We start from the raw sequence: 12,871 nt of genomic DNA, 5'->3' as shown, positions 1-12,871 counted from the left end.
TAAGTTAAAAGATAGGGTTGATCCATGGCCCTCATTCCAAAGTTCGCTCCCTTTCATGGCCTCCAAAGTCAGTCTTCAAAGTGATAGACATTGAATTAGTGGTAAATTAAAGAACAAAAATGGTATTGGCTAAAAGAGTCATTCTCACTCATGTAAATTAAAGAACAAAAATGGTAGACAATGGCTAAAAGAGTCCTTCTCACTTGTAAAATAAAGGGCAAGCAGGAATTCATAACTCAAGCATATGATCATATGTGAAATATTAATCTTCTCAACTAACGAATTGATAAAGAGATTAAATATTTCTTGGTCTAATCTTATACAAATTTATTGTATATGATACCCCATTTACATGTCTACACATGAATGATTAAGATTACAAAGTGGGCCGTATCAATAGTCTTATGAGAATAAGACACCCAACCTTATTCATATAATAGACCTTTTAGGTTATTACTTGAACATGATCTCAATTCAATGTTACATTTGTATAATTAGTTTAAGACCACAGACATCCATTTGAATGATACCAAAAGCTTACTTAATTTTCAGCAACAAAAGTAACAAAAAAAAAAAAAAAAAAAGTTCGGAATCGATAATTTATTTATTACTTGCTATTTCGTGTAGTGTATACTTGCACTTTTAGTTGTGAATTTTACACCATTTTATTATATACATTCACTAGATTATAGTGAGTTGGAGCAAAAAAAGAAGAAGTCACAGTAAGATGAATTTTCTGCTGCTAAACTTAATGTTGCAGAATTGAGTGTATTAACCCACCTATGAGTTTAGAATTTATTTTATACCCCGAAATAGAGAGAACCTTTAAGTAAAGGTTGAGGGAACAAAGGTTTAGAATGACATAACAAAATATACAACAAATAGACTTTGGAGTCTAACTGAATCAGGAGTTTGAAAAATCGAGCATGGCTAATCTAGAGAGAATCACTGTTAATGTTATTCATTTAGAAAATGATAGAGAAAGAGCAATAAGAGAATATGCACACATAGCTATAGAAGAGTTAAATTCATGCATTATCAGACCCGAAATGCAAGCAACTACTTTTGAGCTAGAGCCCGTGATGTTTCAAATGATGCAAACTATTGGGCAATTTTATGGACGACCGTGAGAAGATCCCCACCTACATCTAAAGTCATTTTCGAAGTTAGCGACTCATTCTGATTCCAAGGAGATGATAAGATGTGATTAGATTTGTTGGGTTTTATGTCCTAAAACTCATAGTTTGTAAACAAAAACATATTCTATTTTTAATAAAGTTATTATTGATGTTTATTCAGTAAAAATTGTTATGGAATAAAGTGAATTTTACGATCATTAATCTAAATCCAATAAACTAAGAATACTCTGGTTATAGTATGATTACTTGAACTATATGTAGAAATATAAGAGTGGATCAAGTTCAAGTATATAGTCAAAATGATCTATAGTACAGGGATAAGGCTGAGTACCTTATCCTGGGGACACTATGGATGCGGCCCACTTTTGTATATGATATAAACAATGTGATCACTAAATTGTACATGTGGAGACATATGAGTGGGGACGTTCTATGTAATGAGTATTGCATAAGAACGGATCATGAAGAAAATCACTCTTACTTTATAATACGGTTTACTGTTGAGACTGATTTTTTCACTCAATGACCTAGGTAACTCGACCTTAATCCTGAGCTAACTATGAACTCTTGTTTATTCAGAATTATCCTTAGATTTGCATGGGTGAGAGTGACCCAAGTTCGCCGACTCAATAAGCCTCCCATTTCAAGGGTAAGACTGAGTGAATAGTTGGGGACATAGGGTGCAAGGTAGAATTCGCTCGTACCCGCTTTTAGGGATAGTAGAGAAGTTGTTCCCTTAAGTACTGACTCCAGGTCTTGAACAAGGGGTCCCACTCTCTCATTGGCCCGAGAGGGATTCGGTTTGGTGGTTGGACCACAAACCAATTGTTCATTAGAGGATCAGTGGGACTTAAGGAACAAGAAGTAACTTTAGGGGTAAAAACGGTAAATTGACCCAGCTCTAGTTACGAATAACTTGTGAAGGATCGACTTACTAATGATGGTTATATCAAATGGACAGAAATATATCTATAGCGAGGGGAGTGCAACTACTAGGCTATAGTGGAGTGTCCTAGTAGTTAACGAATGTTGGTCAAAAGGTTAATGAGTTTAGCCGGTTAATCTCGGATCATTGGAGCCCATGATCTATAGGTCTATTAGGTCCCCCTGCTAGCTCATATCGAACTAAACCTTAGAACAGTGTGACGAGTGAATTTGAAGTGTTCGAACTCTAATTAGGGAATATGCGCTAAATATATACGATATATTTAACCGCATTTTGATTTTAATTACGAATTAAACAAAAGGAGAGAATTGAAGATATTTAAATAAGATTTAAATATTTTAATTATGAATAGGGATTCATAATGAATATGTGCGGGAATTGATTGAGATTGGTATTTGATTTAATGTTACATATTAATTAAATTGTTTAATTAATCCTTTAATATTATTTTGATTTGAAATTATTTATTTAAATTAATTGTTGAATTAAAATAGAGAAAGTCAAAATATTGACTTCACTTCATGAAAAATCCATGTTTGAGTTAGTGGAATTTTTAGTGTGAAAATTTGGTTAATTCAAAGTTGCATGCTTGTCACATAATCCCACAAATTTTAGTGGAATTTTGAGTGTCAAAATTTAGTAATCTCAAATTTGCATGAACATACAAATATCACTCTATAAATAAAGTGATCAAGGTACATGGAAAGTCTTCTTGGAAAAACTTTGAGAAAAATCCTCACAAACTCTCTCTTCACATATACTCAATCCCTTCCAAGTTTAGTCATTCACCGGATTCCACAATCTCGTTCTAAGACCGGAGAATAGTAGGGAAGACACTAGTGGTGGTTTGAAACCGGTTCGTTAGGAAAAAGGAATTTGAACTACAAAAGGTTAGTACTCAAACTCCTAGAGTTTTAATGCTTATGAACATGCTAGCTAATTTACTATAATTGATGTACTTAGAGTGCCTAAGATCCAAATTGCTTCCGCATGTGTTATAACAAGACCATCAAGATTGAGATTATTCCCTTATTCTTTGAGGGATTATGCTAAATCATGGTTGAATATCTTAGAACCGGAACAATTCATTCTTGAAATAGTCTAGTAGAGAAATTTTTTATCACGTATTTCCCGCGCATTAGAAACACACGGTTCAAAAATGAAATCGTTGTTTTTCAAGAGTTTGAGGATGAAACACTAAGTAAAGCTTGAGAGATATTCAAGGAGATGCTTAGAAAGTATTCTTACCGTGGACTATTTCATTGTATCAAAATGGACTTTCTACACAGGATTGAATATTGTTGCTAAATAGGTTATTCCCTTATTCTCTGTGGGATGGTGCTAAATCATAATTGAATATCTTAGCACGGGAACAATTGATTTTGAAATGGTGTAGTAGAGAAATTTTTTATCAAGCATTTCCCACACACTAAAAATGCATGGTTCAGAAATGAAATTGTTGTTTTTCAAGCGTTTGAAGATGAAATACTAAGTGAAACTTGAGAGAGATTCTTATTCCCTTGTTCTTTAAGGGATGATGTTAAATCATTGTTGAATACCTTATAACAGGGAACAAATGATTCTTGAAATAATCTAGTAGAGAAATTTTTTATCAAGTATTTCCCACATACTTGAAACGCACCGTTCAGAAATGAAATTGTTACTTTTCAAGCGTTTGAAGATAAAACACTTAGGGAAACTTGAGAGAGATTCAAGAAGATGCTTAGAAAGTTTAGCAATAAATATTTTATCAAGTATTTTCCACACACTAGAAACGCACGGTTCAGAAATGAAATGGTTTCTTTTCAAGCGTTTGAAGATGAAACATTAAGTGAAACTTGGGAGAGATTCAAGGTGATGCTTAGAAAGTCTAGCATATAATTTTTTTTTTGTAAATTATTTTCCACACACTAGAAACGCACAGTCCATAAATGAAATTGTTGTTTTTCAAACGTTTGAAGATGAAACACTAAAAGAAGCTTGGGAGAGATTCAAAGAGATGCTTAGAAAGTCTAGCAAAGAAATTTTTATCAAGTATTTCTCACATACTAGAAACGCAAAGTTCAGAAACAAAATTGTTACTTTTCAAGCGTTTGAAGACGAAACACTAAATGAAGCATGGGAGAGATTCAAGAAGGTGCTTAGAAAGTCAAGAAGAGAAATTTTTTTTGAAGTATATGCCACACACTAGAAACACACGGTTCAAAAATGAAATTGTTACTTTTCAAGTGTTTGAAAATTAAAACACTAAATGAAATTAAAAAAATTAAAACACTAAATGAAATTAAAACACTAAATGAAGCTTGGGAAAGATTCAAGAAGATGTAATTAAAACACTAAATGAAATTAAAAAAATTAAAACACTAAATGAAATTAAAACACTAAATGAAGCTTGGGAAAGATTCAAGAAGATGTTTAGAAAGGGTATGTATCACCATGTCACTACCTCATTGTATCGGAAGTTTTGATCTCTATCTCTATCAACACTCAATTATATACGAGGTTCGTAGTGTTATAACCCTGTATCATAAAAGATAAGAGTTAATGATTGATTGGAACATCAAGTATCGAACCCACGACCTTCGCATTACTAGCACGAAACTCTAACCAACTGAGCAAATAGGCCAACAATTTTATGCACATTTCAGACCGATAGATCCTAATCCAGTCAATCGAGTTTAAGTGACATACTTTTACGCATAATAAACATAAAAGTTTTAAATTTTAAGTCATTATCTTTATAGTTCATATTGTTGTAACCCTATATTATGAAAGATAAGAATTAATAAGAGATTTGGCACATGCAGGTGTCGAAGCTGCGATCTTTGCGTTATTAGCACTACGCTCTAACAAACTAAGCTAATAGGCCAACGATTTTATGCACGTTCTAGATCCGTAACTTTTAAATTTTGAGTCATTATCTTTGAAGTTCGTAATGCTATAACCCATATCAGAAAAGATAAGAATTAATGAGAGACTGTAGCCCATGCAGATGTCGAACCTGTGACCTTCGCGTTATTGACATGACGCTCTAACCAACTAAGCTAATAGGCCAACAATTTTATGCCCATTACAGACCCATAGCTCCTAATGCAGTCAATCGAGTTTAAGTGACATACTTTATTTTACGTTCCTAGTGCTATAACACCTATCATAAAGGATAAGAATTAATGAGAGATTGGCCCATGCAGGTATCGAACGTGCGACCTTTGCGTTATTACCATGATGCTCCAACCAACTGAGTTATTAGACCAACGATTTTATGCACAATCCAGATCCATAGCTCCTAATCCAGTCAATCGGGATTAAGTGACATACTTTTCGGCATAATAAACATAAAACTTTTAAATTTTAGGTCATTATCTATGAAGTTCGTAGTGCTATAACCCGTAACATAAAAAATAAGAATTAATGAGAGATTGGCCCAATCAAGTGTCGAAACTGCGACCTTTGCGTTCTTAACAGACGCTCTAACCAACTAAGCTAATAGGCCAACAATTTTATGCCAATTCCAGATCCCTAGCTCCTAATGCAGTCAATCGAGTTTAAGTGACATACTTTTAGGCATAATAAACATAAAACTTTTAAATTTTACGTTCCGAGTGCTATAACACCTATCATAAAGGATAAGAATTAATGAGAGATTGGCCCATGCAGGTATCGAACGTGCGACCTTTGCCTTATTACCATGACGCTCCAACCAACTGAGTTATTAGACCAACGATTTTATGCACAATCCAGATCCGTAGCTCCTACTCCAGTCAATCGGGTTTAAGTGACATACTTTTAGGCATAATAAACATAAAACTTTTAAATTTTAGGTCATTATCTATGAAGTTCGTAGTGCTATAACCCGTAACATAAAAAATAAGAATTAAAAAGAGATTGGATTGGCCCATGCAGGTGTCGAACCTGCGACCTTCGCGTTATTAGCACGAATCTCTAACCAACTGAGCAAATAGGCATAGCTTCTAATATCAATCGAGTTCAAGTGACATACTTTTAAGCACAATAAACATAAGACTTTTAAATTTTCGTAGTGCTGTAACACGTATCATAAAAAAATAAGAATTAATGGGAGATTGGCCCATGTACATGTCGAACCTGCGACCTTCGCATTATTAGCACGACGCTCTAACCAATTGAGCTAATAGGCCAACAATGTTATGCTCATTCCAGATCCCTAATTCCTAGTCTAGTCAATCGAGTTCAAGTAGGCATAATAAACATAAAACTTTTAAGATTTAGGTCAATATCTTAGAAGTTCCTAGTGTTGTAACACATATCATAAAAGATAAAAATTAATGAGAGATTCGCCCTTGCAGGTGACGAACTTGCGAGTTTAAGTGACATACTTTTAGGCATAATAAACATAAAACTTTTAAGATTTAGGTCAATATCTTAGAAGTTCCTAGTGCTGTAACACATATCATAAAAGATAAAAATTAATGAGAGATTCGCCCATGCAGGTGTCGAACTTACGACCTTCGCATTATTAGCAAGACCCTCTAACCAACTCAGCTAACAGGCTAATGGTTTTATGCCCATTCCAGATCTCTAGCTCCTAGTCCAGTCAATCAAGTTTAAGTGACATACTTTTAAGCATAATAAACATAAAACTTTTAAGATTTAGGTCAATATCTTAGAAGTTCGTAGTGCTGTAACACGTATCATAAAAGATAGGAATTAATTAGAGATTGGCGAGATTGGCCCATGCAGGTGTCGAACCTGCGACTTTCGCATTATAAGCACGACGATCTAACCAACTGAGCTAATAGGCCAACAATTAGCACGACTTTCATATTATTAGCACGACGCTCTATCGAGTTTAAGTGACGTACTTTTAGGCATAATAAACATAAAACTTTTAAATTTTAGGTCAATATCTTAGAAGTTCGTAGTGTTGTAACACGTATCATAAAAGATAAGAATTAATGAGAGATTGGCCCATGCAGGTGTCGAACCTGCGACCTTCGCGTTATTAGCACGACACTTTAACCAACTGAACTAATAGGCCAACGATTTTATGTCCATTCCAGATCCATAGATCCTAGTCCAGTCAATCGAGTTTAAGTGACATACTTTTAGGCATAATAAGCATAAAACTTTTAAGATTTATGTCAATATCTTAGAAGTTTGTAGTCCAGTAACACGTATCATTAAAGAAAAGAATTAATGAGAGATTGGCCCATGCAGGTGTCGAACCTGCGACCTTCGCGTTATTAGCACGACGCTCTAACCAACTGAGCTAATAGGCCAACGATTTTATGCCCATTTCAGATCCCTAGCTCCTAGTCCAGTCAATCGAGTTTAAGTGACGTACTTTTAGACATAATAAGCATAAAACTTTTACGATTTAGGTCAATATCTTAGAAATTCGTAGTGCTGTAACACGTATCATAAAAGATAAGAATTAATGAGAGATTGGCCCATGCAGGTGTCGAACCTGCGACCTTCGCGTTATTAGCACGACGCTCTAACCAACTGAGCTAATAGGCCAACAATTTTATGCCCATTTCAGATCCCTAGCTCCTAGTCCAGTCAATCGAGTTTAAGTGACGTACTTTTAGACATAATAAGCATAAAACTTTTACGATTTAGGTCAATATCTTAGAAATTCGTAGTGCTGTAACACGTATCATAAAAGATAAGAATTAATGAGAGATTGGCCCATGCAGGTGTCGAACCTGCGACCTTCGCGTTATTAGCACGACGCTCTAACCAACTGAGCTAATAGGCCAACAATTTTATGCCCATTTCAGATCCCTAGCTCCTAGTCCAGTCAATCGAGTTTAAGTGACGTACTTTTAGACATAATAAGCATAAAACTTTTACGATTTAGGTCAATATCTTAGAAATTCGTAGTGCTGTAACACGTATCATAAAAGATAAGAATTAATGAGAGATTGGCCCATGCAGGTGTCGAACCTGCGACCTTCGCGTTATTAGCACGACGCTCTAACCAACTGAGCTAATAGGCCAACAATTATATGCCCATTCCAGATCCCTAGCTCCTATTCCAGTCAATCGAGTTTAAGTGACATACTTTAGGCATAATAAACATAAAACTTTTAAGATTTAGGTCAATATCTTAGAAGTTCGTAGTGCTGTAACACGTATCATAAAAGATAAGAATTAATGAGAGATTGGCCCATGCAGGTGTCGAACCTGCGACCTTCGCGTTATTAGCACGACGCTCTAACCAACTGAGCTAATAGGCCAACGATTTTATGCCCATTCCAGATCCGTAGCTCCTAGTCCAGTCAATCGAGTTTAAGTGAGATACTTTTAGGCATAATAAGCATAAAACTTTTAAGATTTATGTCAATATCTTAGAAGTTTGTAGTCCAGTAACACGTATCATTAAAGATAAGAATCAATGAGAGATTGGCCCATGCAGGTGTCGAACCTGCGACCTTCGTGTTATTAGCACGACGCTCTAACCAACTGAGCTAATAGGCCAACAATTTTATGCCCATCCTAGATCCCTAGCTTCTAGTCCAGTCATTCGAGTTTAAAAACATAAAACTTTTAAGATTTAGGTCAATATCTTAGAAGTTGGTAGTGCTGTAACACATATCATAAAAAATAAGAATCAATGAGAGATTGGCCCATGCAGGTGTCGAACCTGCGACCTTCGCGTTATTAGCACGACGCTCTAACCAACTGAGCTAATAGGCCAACAATTTTATGCCCATCCTAGATCCCTAGCTTCTAGTCCAGTCAATCGAGTTTAAAAACATAAAACTTTTAAGATTTAGGTCAATATCTTAGAAGTTGGTAGTGCTGTAACACATATCATAAAAGATAAGAATCAATGAGAGATTGGCCCATGCAGGTGTCGAACCTGCGACCTTCGCGTTATTAGCACGACGCTCTAACCAACTGAGCTAATAGGCCAACGATTTTATGCCCATTCTAGATCCCTAGCTTCTATTCCAGTCAATCGAGTTTAAGTGACATACTTTTAGGCATAATAAACATAAAACTTTTAAAATTTAGGTCAATATCTTAGAAGTTTGTAGTGCTATAACACGTATAATAAAAGATAAGAATTAATGAGAGTGCAGAAGTCGAACCTGCGACCTAGCGTTATTAGCACGACGATCTAAACAACTGAGCTAATAGGCCAACGATTTTATGCCCATTCCAGATCCGTAGCTCCTAGTCCAGTCAATCGAGTTTAAGTGACATACTTTTAGGCATAATAAGCATAAAACTTTTAAGATTTATGTCAATATCTTAGAAGTTTGTAGTCCTGTAACACGTATCATAAAAGAGAAGAATTAATGAGAGATTGGCCCATGCAGGTGTCGAACCTGCGACCTTCGCGTTATTAGTAAGACGCTCTAACCAACTGAGCTAATAGGCCAACGATTTTATGCCCATCCTAGATCCCTAGCTTCTAGTCCAGTCAATCGAGTTTAAAAACATAAAACTTTTAAGATTTAGGTCAATATCTAAGAAGTTGGTAATGCTGTCACACGTATCATAAAAGATAAGAATTAATGAGAGATGGGCCCATGCATGTGTCGAACCTGCGACCTTCGCGTTATTAGCACGACACTTTAACCAACTGAGCTAATAGGCCAACAATTATATGCCCATTCCAGATCCCTAGCTCCTATTCCAGTCAATCGAGTTTAAGTGACATACTTTTAGGCATAATAAACATAAAACTTTTAAGATTTAGGTCAATATCTTAGAAGTTTGTAGTGCTGTAACACGTATCATAAAAGATAAGAATTAATGAGAGATTGGCCCATGCAGGTGTCGAACCTGCGACCTTCGCGTTATTAGCACGACGCTCTAACCAACTGAGCTAATAGGCCAACAATTTTATACCAATTCCAGATCCCTAGCTCCTAGTAAAGTGACGTACTTTTAGACATAATAAGCATCAAACTTTTAAGATTTAGGTGAATATCTTAGAAGTTCGTAGTGCTATAACACGTATCGTAAAAGATAAGAATTAATGAGAGATTGGCCCATGCAGGTGTCGAACCTGCGACCTTCGCGTTATTAGCACGACGCTCTAACCAACTGAGCTAATAGGCCAACAATTTTATGCCCATTTCAGATCCCTAGCTCCTAGTCTAGTCAATGAGTTTAAGTGAGTACAGACATAATAAGCATAAAACTTTTACGATTTAGGTCAATATCTTAGAAATTCGTAGTGCTATAACACGTATCATAAAAGATAAGAATTAATGAGAGATTGGCCCATGCAGGTGTCGAAGTTGCGACCTTCGCGTTATTAGCAGGACGGTCTAACCAACTGAGCTAATAGGCCAACAATTTTATACCAATTCCAGATCCCTAACTCAAGTCGAGTCAATCGAGTTTAAGTGGCATAAATTTAGTCATAATAAGCATAAAACTTATAAGATTTAGGTCAATATCTTAGAAGTTCGTAGTTATTATAAAAGATAAGAATTAATGAGAGATTGTCCCATTCACGTGTTGAACCTGCGACTTAATTGTTATCAACATGACGCTTTAACCAACTAAGCAAATAGGCCAACAATTTTATGCCCGTTTCAGATCCCTAGCTCCTAGTCCAGTCAATCGAGTTTAAGTGACGTACTTTTAGATATAATAAGCATAAAACTTTTACGATTTAGGTCAATATCTTAGAAATTCGTAGTGTTGTAACACGTATCATAAAAGATAAGAATTAATGAGAGATTGGCCCATGCAGGTGTCGAACCTACGACCTTCGCGTTATTAGCACGACGCTCTAACCAACTGAGCTAATAGGCCAACAATTTTATACCAATTTCAGATCCCTAGCTCCTAGTAAAGTGACGTACTTTTAGACATAATAAAGATCAAACTTTTAAGATTTAGGTGAATATCTTAGAAGTTCGTAGTGCTATAACACGTATCGTAAAAGATAAGAATTAATGAGAGATTGGCCCATGCAGGTGTCGAACCTGCGACCTTCGCGTTATTAGCACGACGCTCTAACCAACTGAGCTAATAGGCCAACAATTTTATGCCCATTTCAGATCCCTAGCTCCTAGTCCAGTCAATGAGTTTAAGTGGCGTACAGACATAATAAGCATAAAACTTTTACGATTTAGGTCAATATCTTAGAAATTCGTAGTGCTGTAACACGTATCATAAAAGATAAGAATTAATGAGAGATTGGCCCATGCAGGTGTCGAACCTGCGACCTTCGCGTTATTAGCACGACGCTCTAACCAACTGAGCTAATAGGCCAACGATTTTATGCCCATTTCAGATCCCTAGCTCCTAGTCCAGTCAATCGAGTTTAAGTGACGTACTTTTAGACATAATAAGCATAAAACTTTTACGATTTAGGTCAATATCTTAGAAATTCGTAGTGCTGTAACACGTATCATAAAAGATAAGAATTAATGAGAGATTGGCCCATGCAGGTGTCGAACCTGCGACCTTCGCGTTATTAGCACGACGCTCTAACCAACTGAGCTAATAGGCCAACAATTTTATGCCCATTTCAGATCCCTAGCTCCTAGTCCAGTCAATGAGTTTAAGTGGCGTACAGACATAATAAGCATAAAACTTTTACGATTTAGGTCAATATCTTAGAAATTCGTAGTGCTGTAACACGTATCATAAAAGATAAGAATTAATGAGAGATTGGCCCATGCAGGTGTCGAACCTGCGACCTTCGCGTTATTAGCACGACGCTCTAACCAACTGAGCTAATAGGCCAACAATTTTATGCCCATTTCAGATCCCTAGCTCCTAGTCCAGTCAATGAGTTTAAGTGGCGTACAACATAATAAGCATAAAACTTTTACGATTTAGGTCAATATCTTAGAAATTCGTAGTACTTTAACACGTATCATAAAAGATAAGAATTAATGAGAGATTGGCCCATGCAGGTGTCGAACCTGCGACCTTCGCGTTATTAGCACGACGCTCTAACCAACTGAGCTAATAGGCCAACAATTTTATGCCCATTTCAGATCCCTAGCTCCTAGTCCAGTCAATGAGTTTAAGTGGCGTACAACATAATAAGCATAAAACTTTTACGATTTAGGTCAATATCTTAGAAATTCGTAGTACTTTAACACGTATCATAAAAGATAAGAATTAATGAGAGATTGGCCCATGCAGGTGTCGAACCTGCGACCTTCGCGTTATTAGCACGACGCTCTAACCAACTGAGCTAATAGGCCAACGATTTTATGCCCATTTCAGATCCCTAGCTCCTAGTCCAGTCAATCGAGTTTAAGTGACGTACTTTTAGACATAATAAGCATAAAACTTTTACGATTTAGGTCAATATCTTAGAAATTCGTAGTGCTGTAACACGTATCATAAAAGATAAGAATTAATGAGAGATTGGCCCATGCAGGTGTCGAACCTGCGACCTTCGCGTTATTAGCACGACGCTCTAACCAACTGAGCTAATAGGCCAACGATTTTATGCCCATTTCAGATCCCTAGCTCCTAGTCCAGTCAATCGAGTTTAAGTGACGTACTTTTAGACATAATAAGCATAAAACTTTTACGATTTAGGTCAATATCTTAGAAATTCGTAGTGCTGTAACACGTATCATAAAAGATAAGAATTAATGAGAGATTGGCCCATGCAGGTGTCGAACCTGCGACCTTCGCGTTATTAGCACGACGCTCTAACCAACTGAGCTAATAGGCCAACGATTTTATACCAATTCCAGATCCCTAGTTCCTAGTAAAGTGACGTACTTTTAGACATAATAAACATCAAACTTTTAAGATTTAGGTGAATATCTTAGAAGTTCGTAGTGCTATAACACGTATCGTAAAA

General features: G+C 36.1%; 21 non-coding genes across 21 annotated transcripts; all 21 read right to left on the bottom strand.

Moving 5' to 3' along the window:
- Window positions 1–6,792: 6,792 nt before the first annotated feature.
- On the bottom strand, window positions 6,793–6,866 carry TRNAI-UAU. The gene has a single exon. It is a non-coding gene; the product is annotated as a tRNA-Ile (tRNA).
- A 162-nt stretch (window positions 6,867–7,028) lies between these two features.
- Window positions 7,029–7,102, bottom strand: TRNAI-AAU. Its single transcript has one exon. It is a non-coding gene; the product is annotated as a tRNA-Ile (tRNA).
- Window positions 7,103–7,269: 167 nt separating this feature from the next.
- TRNAI-AAU lies at window positions 7,270–7,343 on the bottom strand. Its single transcript has one exon. It is a non-coding gene; the product is annotated as a tRNA-Ile (tRNA).
- Window positions 7,344–7,510: 167 nt separating this feature from the next.
- On the bottom strand, window positions 7,511–7,584 carry TRNAI-AAU. The gene has a single exon. It is a non-coding gene; the product is annotated as a tRNA-Ile (tRNA).
- Window positions 7,585–7,751: 167 nt separating this feature from the next.
- Window positions 7,752–7,825, bottom strand: TRNAI-AAU. Its single transcript has one exon. It is a non-coding gene; the product is annotated as a tRNA-Ile (tRNA).
- Window positions 7,826–7,992: 167 nt separating this feature from the next.
- On the bottom strand, window positions 7,993–8,066 carry TRNAI-AAU. The gene has a single exon. It is a non-coding gene; the product is annotated as a tRNA-Ile (tRNA).
- A 166-nt stretch (window positions 8,067–8,232) lies between these two features.
- On the bottom strand, window positions 8,233–8,306 carry TRNAI-AAU. Its single transcript has one exon. It is a non-coding gene; the product is annotated as a tRNA-Ile (tRNA).
- A 167-nt stretch (window positions 8,307–8,473) lies between these two features.
- TRNAI-AAU lies at window positions 8,474–8,547 on the bottom strand. Its single transcript has one exon. It is a non-coding gene; the product is annotated as a tRNA-Ile (tRNA).
- Window positions 8,548–8,692: 145 nt separating this feature from the next.
- TRNAI-AAU lies at window positions 8,693–8,766 on the bottom strand. The gene has a single exon. It is a non-coding gene; the product is annotated as a tRNA-Ile (tRNA).
- Window positions 8,767–8,911: 145 nt separating this feature from the next.
- Window positions 8,912–8,985, bottom strand: TRNAI-AAU. Its single transcript has one exon. It is a non-coding gene; the product is annotated as a tRNA-Ile (tRNA).
- Window positions 8,986–9,843: 858 nt separating this feature from the next.
- Window positions 9,844–9,917, bottom strand: TRNAI-AAU. The gene has a single exon. It is a non-coding gene; the product is annotated as a tRNA-Ile (tRNA).
- A 152-nt stretch (window positions 9,918–10,069) lies between these two features.
- Window positions 10,070–10,143, bottom strand: TRNAI-AAU. Its single transcript has one exon. It is a non-coding gene; the product is annotated as a tRNA-Ile (tRNA).
- Window positions 10,144–10,774: 631 nt separating this feature from the next.
- On the bottom strand, window positions 10,775–10,848 carry TRNAI-AAU. The gene has a single exon. It is a non-coding gene; the product is annotated as a tRNA-Ile (tRNA).
- A 152-nt stretch (window positions 10,849–11,000) lies between these two features.
- On the bottom strand, window positions 11,001–11,074 carry TRNAI-AAU. The gene has a single exon. It is a non-coding gene; the product is annotated as a tRNA-Ile (tRNA).
- A 162-nt stretch (window positions 11,075–11,236) lies between these two features.
- Window positions 11,237–11,310, bottom strand: TRNAI-AAU. Its single transcript has one exon. It is a non-coding gene; the product is annotated as a tRNA-Ile (tRNA).
- Window positions 11,311–11,477: 167 nt separating this feature from the next.
- On the bottom strand, window positions 11,478–11,551 carry TRNAI-AAU. Its single transcript has one exon. It is a non-coding gene; the product is annotated as a tRNA-Ile (tRNA).
- Window positions 11,552–11,713: 162 nt separating this feature from the next.
- TRNAI-AAU lies at window positions 11,714–11,787 on the bottom strand. Its single transcript has one exon. It is a non-coding gene; the product is annotated as a tRNA-Ile (tRNA).
- Window positions 11,788–11,948: 161 nt separating this feature from the next.
- TRNAI-AAU lies at window positions 11,949–12,022 on the bottom strand. The gene has a single exon. It is a non-coding gene; the product is annotated as a tRNA-Ile (tRNA).
- Window positions 12,023–12,183: 161 nt separating this feature from the next.
- Window positions 12,184–12,257, bottom strand: TRNAI-AAU. The gene has a single exon. It is a non-coding gene; the product is annotated as a tRNA-Ile (tRNA).
- A 167-nt stretch (window positions 12,258–12,424) lies between these two features.
- TRNAI-AAU lies at window positions 12,425–12,498 on the bottom strand. Its single transcript has one exon. It is a non-coding gene; the product is annotated as a tRNA-Ile (tRNA).
- Window positions 12,499–12,665: 167 nt separating this feature from the next.
- TRNAI-AAU lies at window positions 12,666–12,739 on the bottom strand. The gene has a single exon. It is a non-coding gene; the product is annotated as a tRNA-Ile (tRNA).
- Window positions 12,740–12,871: the final 132 nt, after the last annotated feature.

This window comes from Cucurbita pepo, chromosome LG03 (genome assembly GCF_002806865.2).
Source record: "Cucurbita pepo subsp. pepo cultivar mu-cu-16 chromosome LG03, ASM280686v2, whole genome shotgun sequence".
NCBI classification, from domain to species: domain Eukaryota; kingdom Viridiplantae; phylum Streptophyta; class Magnoliopsida; order Cucurbitales; family Cucurbitaceae; genus Cucurbita; species Cucurbita pepo.
This window is presented reverse-complemented; position numbering and strand designations above follow the sequence as displayed.